This window comes from Thalassophryne amazonica, chromosome 8 (assembly GCF_902500255.1).
Source record: "Thalassophryne amazonica chromosome 8, fThaAma1.1, whole genome shotgun sequence".
NCBI classification, from domain to species: Eukaryota; Metazoa; Chordata; class Actinopteri; order Batrachoidiformes; family Batrachoididae; genus Thalassophryne; species Thalassophryne amazonica.
The window spans coordinates 9,135,307-9,145,587 of record NC_047110.1 but is presented as its reverse complement, the minus strand read 5'-3'; the positions used below and the strand labels follow the sequence as shown (position 1 = coordinate 9,145,587).

Sequence of the window (10,281 nt, the reverse complement as noted above, 5' to 3'; positions counted from 1 at the left end):
CCTACGCTTAACCACGAGAAAAATTACCTCCCACAGTCATAAAAATAAAACAACTTTGAATTGAAATGACTGAGACAGAGCTTTGAAAATGTGTGTAAACCATAAAAAACTGTCAACAGATAAACCAGAATTCAGAAAAAATTAGATTTTTTTTCTCAGCTCCATGAATTATGCTTCCATTTCTCAATTTTAATTTAATTTAATTTAATTTAACCTTTGGATCAGGTTAGACCTATTGAAATTAAGATCTAAAGTTTCCAATTCACCTAACCTGCATGTCTTTAAATGTGGGAGTAAATCAAGTAAAGAAAGACATTATTGTTCATTGTACATTGTATTATTTAAATGTAGTAAAATCGCAGGGTATCAATGGATGTGACAGGAATCAGTGACAAGTCTGGAATTCAAACTGGATCATGTTCTTGGAGAAGAAGGGATAAAATGGACAATTTTATTGATTTACAAGAAATGTATTTTTCTTCGTTCACCTGTACCACTCCGGTACAGTAGGTGGAGCTACACTTCATTTCTGGAGAGAGCGAATGAGAGAGAGAGAGACTTCCTGTGCGCGTGCGTATTTCCGTATCCAGACGAGCTTCAGTCAAACGGAAGCGACGCAGGAAGAAAATCAGCTGTGAGCGGTTTGTCTTTTAAGGTAGGTGAAGTTTTTCTGCTGTCTTCACTCATTACTTTCTGCCTTCTAGCATTTTTCCTTTGTACAGTAATAATTATATTTTATAGCAGTTTAACCAGAACGGAGTTTGTTTCACAAACCAAACCACACTATCACAAATGAATAAAAAGTCAAATAAATTACGTAAAAATAGCTTAAAATACAAAAATATATTTCCCATCATTAACAATTGTAGGCAGCAGAGAAAAAGTGTTTTTAAATTACGTTTTAAAGTGTTCATAGAACTGCACTGTTTAACCTCAGCGGTTTGTTCCTCAGCCACCTGCTGCTTTTCTTCCTCCCCTCTAGAACACGGAGCAGGCCGGTGTCCCGTGACCTCCAGGCACACTCCGGCACACAGGGCGCGATCAAATCCACCATGTAGTGTCAACTACATGATGGATTCTAGTTCGACTCGAAACTTGAGCAGCTGCATTCTAAATCATCTGGAGACCTAATGCTTTTAAATGGAAAACCTGAAAACAAAGCATTACAAAAATCTATTCTGAATTTTTTTTTTAAAGCACAACTGGTCTGATTTCTGCAGTATTCGGTATAAATGATAACCTGCCACTCTTGTCACCTCTTTGATATGTGCATCAAACAGTTGAGGTTTCTGACAGTCTCACTGCGCTGAATCTTACCCACTGAAATAGTGAACATCCCAAAATATTTCTCTAAGTTGACAAGAAGAAAGTTGAGATCCAACTTATCACAGCAACTAAACATGTGAGTTACACTTCAGCAGCATGTGAGCTATCATGGGAATAGGTGCAGTTTCTTTTTATTCAGTAATCTTGTCCTTTTGTAGTCCTGCCTCAGTGTGTCTTTGTTGGAGTTGTACCTCAGGTTCTTTACTTTAGTGGTACCCAGAGGTAGAGTTTGTTTGCAGTAAAGTCCTCATACACACATATGGGGAAAAAAACACCTAGAGGCACATGGCACACAACAAGCAAAGTTAACAAGAACAAAGAAAATTAAAAATGGCAAATTTCAGATTCTTTATTGTGATTGTAACAAGCAGAACAAAAGGTAAGGTGCAGCCTCTCAGTGCAACTATAAATCTGAGTAAACCACACACAGACTTAAAAGGTCTGGACAAGAAAAGTAAACATGAAATTTAAGGTGCGTTTACACATAAGCAAGACGCGTTACGAATGTCATTTTTCTGTCATTTGTGACACATTCCTGACATTCTTAATGCGACTTAACCCATCTGAATAGGTTTCTTAATAATGCGTGTTGGTGTGTGTTCTTGATATTCGTGGATGTTTTTGCCTGTCAAAAAATCTTCCACGAATGTCACACACCAGCCTCATTTCGTCTCACGTCGTGGAGGTCGCAACTGAGTGTGTTGATCCGTCTTGATGAGTATTGATCCTTAATAGAACGTGACAGCGTTCGTAGTGGTTCCTGTAGTGATTCCTGTAATGGTTCTTGGAGCCCAAACTGTCACGCATTATTACGAAGTGACACGGAAACTGTCAAGTTTTGACACGACTTGTAACGCGGCGTCACATTTCACTGCGTGCCACGGCGAATCGGTTTTCTGTCACGTGCGCACAGTTAAACTCGGCTCCAAATGTCGGTCCACAGTTCCTGCTGAAGCTCCTCAGGACGCTCCTGCAGGTGTTCCACCTGCTGTTGTAACCGATGAGCGGGAGAACGAGTCTGAGCCAGAGGAGCAAGAGGAGACTCACGTGCAGCCAGACATCTCTGCACCTCCTCCAGTCCGGCGGAGGAAGAAGCACGCGCACAATTAAACCCTGCTGCACCACATTCAGTTTGATTGCTGACAACAAGTCGGCTAAAAGTCAAATTTCTGTGCTCTTCAGCGCGCTCCTGCAGGTGTTCCACCTGCTGCATGTGCCTGATGTTTGGGAAAACGCACGAGACGAGAGCCGCATGAAGCCACACATCTGGCTCTGTCCTCCTCCTCTCTGCGCCACTCCATGGCACAGAGCCCAATTACGCATGCAGTCACAAAGTTCTTCTGAAAAACTGGAGTGATCTGAATTCAGTTGGATGAATATGGGTGTGTGTGTGGAGACAATTCACCTCGTTCACAACGTGACAGAACTTAACGATGCGCTGTTATGCGCAATAGCGTGTAACAAAGCGGAACACTATTCTTGACCGTGCGTAATGGTTCCTGATAATTCTCCGGCAACATGTGCCATTAATCGTAACGTGTGGTAACAGGTTGCAGCAGTTCCTGAGGACACCTGACACCTCTGCCCCGAATCATCACATTCGTGATCAGCGGCCAAGAATGTGTACTTCGTGGCATTCGTGACTTGTCGTCATTATGTGTAAACGCAGCATTAACAAAATGAAAAAGGTGTGTTAAAAATGCAAATTAAAAAAAACCTTTAAGTATGTAATAGCAAAAAGAGATTGTATATATAAAAAAGAGAAAAGTATGTACTAGGGCTGCAGCTATCAATTATTTTAGTAATCTGTTATTCTATCGCTTATTCTGGTGTTTAATTGAGTAATCGGATAAAAAGTATTTTTGGGTTTTTAAACATCAATGGTCCAGGGCTCTCCCTAAGCAATGGCACAATGTTGCTCTGTCAAAGTGTCTTGACATTTTGCTGAAATGGTGATGGGATGTGGCTTTCTGTTCTGTTTTTTCCCCTGTTCTGTTTTTTATCAGTTTTAAAGGCTGATGGACTGGGTCCCTATGTGATTTTATTTATTTATTTTTACCCTCTTTCCCTGTGATTCAGCAGATACATTTCAGCTGGAGGTTGAACATGCAAGTCTCACAATCAGTTTTTTTTTTTTGTTTGTTTGTTTGTGTTACCGTGTTTGTGAAGCACTGTGCTGCCCCAAAAAGTGAAAATTAAAAAGTTCAACACTCGGTGCGAGTCTGAACAAAACAGACAGCAGCCGGCTTCGACTGTGGGTACCCTGCCGTCAGGTCAATAGTCATGCACCACGCCGAGCAGACTGTGTGTTTTTTAAAAATAGACAAACACACTGCTTCACTTTAAATGTGCAGTAAGTCTACTTCAGATGATCAGTGTGGTCCCTCTTTCTCTTAAAAGGCTTTATTTTACTCTGTGTTGCATTGGAAAGCGGTAGCTTTAAGGGCTAAGTGATTAGCTGTTACAGGGCCTGAGCGCATGCTCTAGTCTTCTTCTGTTTTTCTGGGGATGTTACAGCGCCACACACAGGCCTGATATGTGTACTTCAGTGGCAGCGGATGTTGCACTCATTTCAAGTGTGTCATGTGACCTGGCTGTTTGGTTCCAGTGGCATTCAAAAATCTAACAGCAGTTAAAGGGCAGAAACTGTTTTTCAGTTTATTTGTACTTCCTTTAATGGCCCTCTACCGTCTGCTTGATGGTAGCAGCTCAAACAGAGTGTCTGGGGTGGGATGAGTTCTTTAGGAGGGTGTTGGCTGTCCTGAAAAAAGTAAGAGACATAAAGGTCCCCCAGTGTGGGTCAAGGGCACCCAGTGATCTTCTCTGCCATTTTGGTAACCCCCTAGAGCTCTTTCCTGTTTACTCCATGCAGCTGGTAAACCATGTACTGAGGCAGTATGTGAGGATGCTCTCCATGGTAGAGTGCAAAAAAGACATGAGAAATCTCTGGTTTGTTATTTTTCCAGGGGATTCTCAGAAAGTGGAGTCTTTGCTGTGCCTTCATTGCCAACTATGTGGTGTTCCTGTCCCAGGTCAGTTTCTCTTCTATGTGCTCTCCCAGGAAACGCAAGTCCCTGATCCACACAAGTGCCCCCGATGATAATGGGCGAATGTCTGTTTTGTTTCTGCTGATGTCTGTGATTAGCTCCTTGGTTTTGGATGTGTTCAGGAGCAGGTCATTTTCTCAACACCACGCCCTCAGCTGTTCCACCTCATCCCAGTTGGCGGATCTCCTCTAGTGATACAGCCGACCACTGTGGTGTTGATGAAATCTGAGGAGCACTGATTTTTTTTTTTTTTTTTTTTTTTTTTTTAAATTCTACATGATTATAATTGCCCGGGATAATGTGCACCATGTCCAGATGTCAGTTCAGCTGGAGGCTAATGTTTCTGTGTAAAAGTCAAAGGGTCGAGCTAGCATTCACATTTGGTGGAATGTAAACAGCAATTAGTAAGACTGCAGTAAACTCCAGAAGAAGGTAAAACGGTTGGCATTTAGCAGTCAGATATTCCAGGTTTGGGAGAGAGTGGCTGGCTACTGTCAGTGTTGTTACACCAGTTGTTGTGGATGTACGTACATAATCCTCCTCCTTTGTTCTTTCCGGAGTCACTGATCCTGTCGAGGTGATGCATTGAGTGGCATGCTAACTCGATACCTGAGTCTGGGATGGATGACTGTAGCCAAGTTTCCATAAAGACTAGTTCACGGCAGTCTCTGGTGAAGTTATCTGAAGCCGCCTGTAACCTCAATTCATTCCATTTTCTTATTAAATTTAAATGTAAAATAAAATATAACGTAGTGCTAAAATACCCTTGGCCGTATGAGCATTTAACGGCATCTGCAGGGGGTGTGTGTGCCATACATGAGCTTTTGAAAAGACCAGAAGTTACCTTTGACCACGTGTGATGCATGTGCACGCTGATGTCTGTGAGATGATTGGTTGTCACCCACACCCTCAAAAAAGTGGATTTACATGATTCATAGCATAAAAATACAAAAAAGAATGTGACCTTTTGAACTCTTAAAATAGGTCAAGGTTTGCCATCTTTGAACTCTTTCAAGGTCTGTGTCCCAAGAATCTTCCCAGTGAATTTGAAGCCTCTGGCAGCAATAGGACTGGACTTATGCTGAGCACAGTTGGACAAACGGACGCAAAGCCTTTGCAATACCTGATGGCCTTATTTTGAAAAAGTTTTTACAGGTCCAGGCACTATTAAAATAAAATAGTAAAATCTAAAAACAGTATAATAACTGCAATAAGCAAATAATAAACAAATAAAGTAGCAATAAATGCTAAAAACTACCTGTGCAAAAAAGAAAAAAAGACTTATTCCCAGGGATTTCAGACTTCTTCTGGGCCATTTCTGAGATCAGTGTAAATCCATTGAGGAAAAAATTTGGGGGCGTGGTGCAGCGCGGGTCATCCGTGCGAGTTAAATCTTTTCTCATATCCATGGTTACCATAATAACGCTGATGAAACTGAAAGCTACAACGTGCAGCGTCATTGGTTACTTTTTCTACAACAGTGAACTTTTAGCCAGTCAGAATCCCTGTAAATCTGAAGTCACTGAAAGTACCCAGATGTGGACAATTTGAGTTTTGGCAAGTTTTAGCTGTCGAGCTAAGTCTTTAACATGGCCAATATTGCAGAGAGAGAGGACGAAGACCGTGTTAAAGACATTGATAATGGTGTTTAAAAAAAAAAAAAAAAAGGTTCAAGTGGAAATGTTTGGACCGGGAGGTGGACGTGGACAAGACTCGGTGAATTTGTCCACAAGGTTGAGCTTCCCGGTAAAGCCCTCTGCATGTTATGTTTGGATTTCATCAACAAAACATTGGAAGAACACTGCAAGACGAAGAAACATGTTACCAAAGTTAATATTAAATGGACTAATCTGCCCAGCTGCAGAAGGGCACGGGAAAGGCACTTGTACTGGTCAGCGACTGAATATCTGTGTTCAGGTACATGTCATATAATTCAATTTAATTAGCTTATAATGTGCCAAATCACAGCTAAAGCCGTCTCAAGGCGCCTTACATGAAACAATTCAACATAAAATTTAAATAAATAATTAAAAATGAATAAAAAAATTCAAATACATAATTAAAAACAGAAGTAAAAGAATAAAACAGATAAATAAAAACTATTCATAAGAAAGAGAATAAAAATAGGTTTTCAGTCTTGACTTAAAAATGTCCACGGACTCCGACTGCCTCACGGTTGCAGGAACACCGTTCCACAGGGTGGGTGCACGATACGAAAAGGCTCTTTGACCTGCTGACTTCTTCTTCACCCTGGGAACACAGAGAAGTCAGCCAAATAAGATGGCGCCAGTCCATGCACAACCTTATAAGTCAATAACAAAAGCTTAAAATCTGCTCTCACAGATACAGGGAGCCAGTGCAAAGATGCCAAAATGGGTGTGATATGTTCAGACCTTCTGCTACGTGTCAGAAGTCTGGCGGCAGCGTTCTGAACCAGCTGAAGACCCCTAATGCTGGACTGCGGTAACCCTGAAAATAGAACATTACAATAATTTAGTCTAGAAGGAGCAAAAGCATGAATCAGGGTCTCAGCATCAGCCATAGACAGGATGGGGCGGATCCTCGCTATATTTCGCAGATGGAAAAAAGCAGTCCTAGTAACATCCCTGATGTACAGGTCAAAAGACAACGTGGGATCAAAAATGACCTCAAGGTTCCTCATTTTGTCCGTATGATGTATGACACACGAACCCAGGCCGAGTGCCAGCTGGTCAAACTGATGCCGATGTCTCGCTGGACCAAGAACCATCATTTCAGTCTTATCAAAGTTTAAAAGTTGGAAGTCAGTAGACATCCAACTTCTCTCTGATAGAACACAGTCCTCCAGGGATTTTATGGGAGTGAGATTTCCCGCAGTTATCAGCATGTAGAACTGAGTATCATCAGCGTAACAATGAAAGGCAATCCCAAAACTCCACAGTATACACCCAAGGGGTGCCACATACAGGGAGAAAAGCAAGGGGCCGAAAACGGATCCCTGTGGAACCCCAAATCACACGTCACCAAGGTCAGAGGTAGTGCCATTATACAAGACACATTGACAACGACTGGAGAGATATGACGTCAACCACACAAGGGCACTTCCAGTAATCCCCAAAAAATTCTCCAACCTATCGAGCAAAATATGATGATCCACGGTATCAAACGCAGCACTGAGATCTAACAACACCAAAACCGTAGTGGCGTCTGAGTCAATTGCTAACAGATCATTCACTACTTTAGTGAGCGCTGTCTCTGTGGAGTGATATTTCCTAAAAGCAGACTGGAACACTCAAAAAGATCATTCTCAGTGAGGTGGTCTACAAGCTGCCATGAAACCACCTTTTCTAAAATTTTGGAACAAAATGATAGCAGTGCATGCTTATAATCTAAAATAGCATCCTGCCACACAAGGCAGAACACCTTTAATTTAGAACAACGCCATTTCCTTTCCAAACATCTAGCCTTCTGCCTGAGGTCATGCAAGTAACCATTGAACCAAGGTGACTGTGCCTTGGGAGGGCATGGCCCCAAAAGAGGAGGTGCAATCTTATCAAGTGTAGTTTTAAGCGCTAAATTTAGACTATCCGCAAGTCTCTCTACTGATTTAGCATTCTCCAGACTCAAAGCTAAAATATCAGGTAGTCTGTTCAAGTTCAGTCATAGTTGAGGGTTTAATACGATGCCACAGTAGTAGACAAGGTTGTGCTTCCACTAAACGTGGCAGCGTAAATGTAACCTGATAAGTGAATGGTCTGAGACTTACCATCGACATTAACACTTGTTCAATTATCCGGGGCAATTGTAAAATGTGATCGGACAAGCAATAGCTCTAAATTAAAAATAAATACTTTTTTTTTTTTTGGCTTAAAACATTCAAATTCTTTATTTTAATCGCTCGGAACCAAAATACCTGACCGCCGCCTTTTTGTTTTCTTATTTACGTCACGTCTTGTCTCGCAACTCGCGAAAAAGTGTCTTCGGTTTTTCCCGCCACTCTCCACGCAGCGGACAATCGGAAAACACAGGGTTCTCCCCAGACAATGGAACAACGGCGCTGCGCCATCAGTGTTATGACAGCGCCGTCACACTCTGCCCTGCTCTCTCACATGTTGCCCTGTTTGTGCTGAACTGCCCACTCGCCCCTCCACTGCCGGCAGGCTGCAGCTCAGAGAGCACTGTGGAAAAAACCTCAAAGTCTTCAGATAAAAAGAGCTCCTTCTGCTTGCATAGCTCCAGAAATTCATTTATAGGCGTTGTTTTACAGTTGAAAGCCTTCATGCTTCCAAAGTTTGCTCAAATACGGTGTGAGAGTGAAGAGTCTCTCGTTCACTCTCACTCACACACATCCACACAGAGACAGACAGACAGACACTACAGCTGTAAAAAAGCAGCGAAACAATTTTAATAAATGATCATCTTCACCACACAGCCTCAGTGAAACAGTAAAGTGTGAAAAACTGAATCAGAAAGTTTTTTTCATCCAGGATTCATCTTTAAAAGAGCAGATTTACTCCTTTACCTCTTCCAGATTTTTTTTTCATTTTCTTTTTGTTATTATTCTTTATGCACCAATGATCAAATTACTTGTATGTGAGAACTTACTTGGCAATAAATTTGATTCTGATTTGACAATCAAATCAGTCCAGATTTAGCTCTTGTTCAAACAAGACAGTTAGGGGTTATATTGTGTATTTTGTTTTTTAAATAAGTGCAATTCCACTCAAACTGTCAACATGATAGAAAAAAACTGCCTATTGGATTAAAGGTACAGTGTCATTTTTAAATAAGAGAGCAAATGTTATCTCCATCAAATATTAATGTATTTTTAGACTTTTCAATGCCATTTATTTTCTTAACATAGACAAAAAAATACAAAAAAGAACTTTGATATTACAACATAAGTGTAATTTTTTTTGTCTATTATTCTTGCTTTCAGTACATCTAAAACCAGTCAAAATGACTCGCAACGCACATCGCCCTAGGCGATAATTGCCAACAGCACCGCTATACTAAAATTTCTGGGGAGAACCCTGTATCATGTGTGCACGAGACCATTGTATGGAGTGTGTTCATAGCATCTTCTTGCAAGATGCTGTGGCAGGAAACATTGGACAATGAACATCGCATTGATTAACACACCTTTTAAAGAATATATTGAACAGAATGACTTTTCTAAAACCTCCGAAACCAGGCCAGATACCAGGGAAAACACCAGTCAAACACAAAGCATCAACCCCATGCAATATGTAATAAAATTTATTTTTTTGGAAATTACCACCCACACAGGAAAGAAGCAATTTATGAAAAAGTGTAATTTCAGTACTTCCACAGTAGCATGCCCCTAGACACCCCTAGGTGACATGCGCCATTGCGGCGCTTGTCCGAACAACCAGCTTTTCCTATAGGACAAGTAAACCACCAGGGTTACTACATGCATACTCCTGACTAGGGATGGGTATTGATAAGATTTTATCGATATCGAAGCCATTATCGATTCTGCTTATTGATCCGATTCCTTATCGATTCCCTTATCGATACCTCATGAATTTTGTACTAAAAGTAGGCTTTACAGGTTTTCTATGTATTTCATTGAGTCTTAAAGTAAATAAATATGAAATTGGTCACTGTACCCTTGATCTCTGGACATAAACAAAAACAAACACTGTGTTTCACTTTGAAGTTAATTCAGACTGGACTCTATCGTTCTAACTTGACTCGGCAGAGAGCTGTGCAGCATTTGGAGCTGTGTGAACAGAACGAAGGACGATTCTCGTTTCTTTCTTGCAACAAGACAGGAGTCCCAGTTAGTAACTTTAATCCGCACAAACGTGACTCACGATTGACATATTCAGGGATGAAAGTGGTGAAAAACAAAAAAAGCTGAAACCCCAGATTACCCCCCAACACCACCCACACGAAAATGTTT

General features: G+C 41.2%; 1 protein-coding gene across 1 annotated transcript in view; it reads left to right on the top strand.

Annotated features, from left to right (window-relative positions):
* Nucleotides 1-613: 613 nt before the first annotated feature.
* Nucleotides 614-10,281, top strand: part of kiaa0513 (KIAA0513 ortholog) — a 261,844-nt gene continuing 252,176 nt past the window's right edge. The window contains exon 1 of the mRNA XM_034175730.1: nucleotides 614-655. The gene's annotated coding sequence lies outside the window, so the exon portion shown is untranslated. The remainder of the gene's footprint in view (nucleotides 656-10,281) is intronic.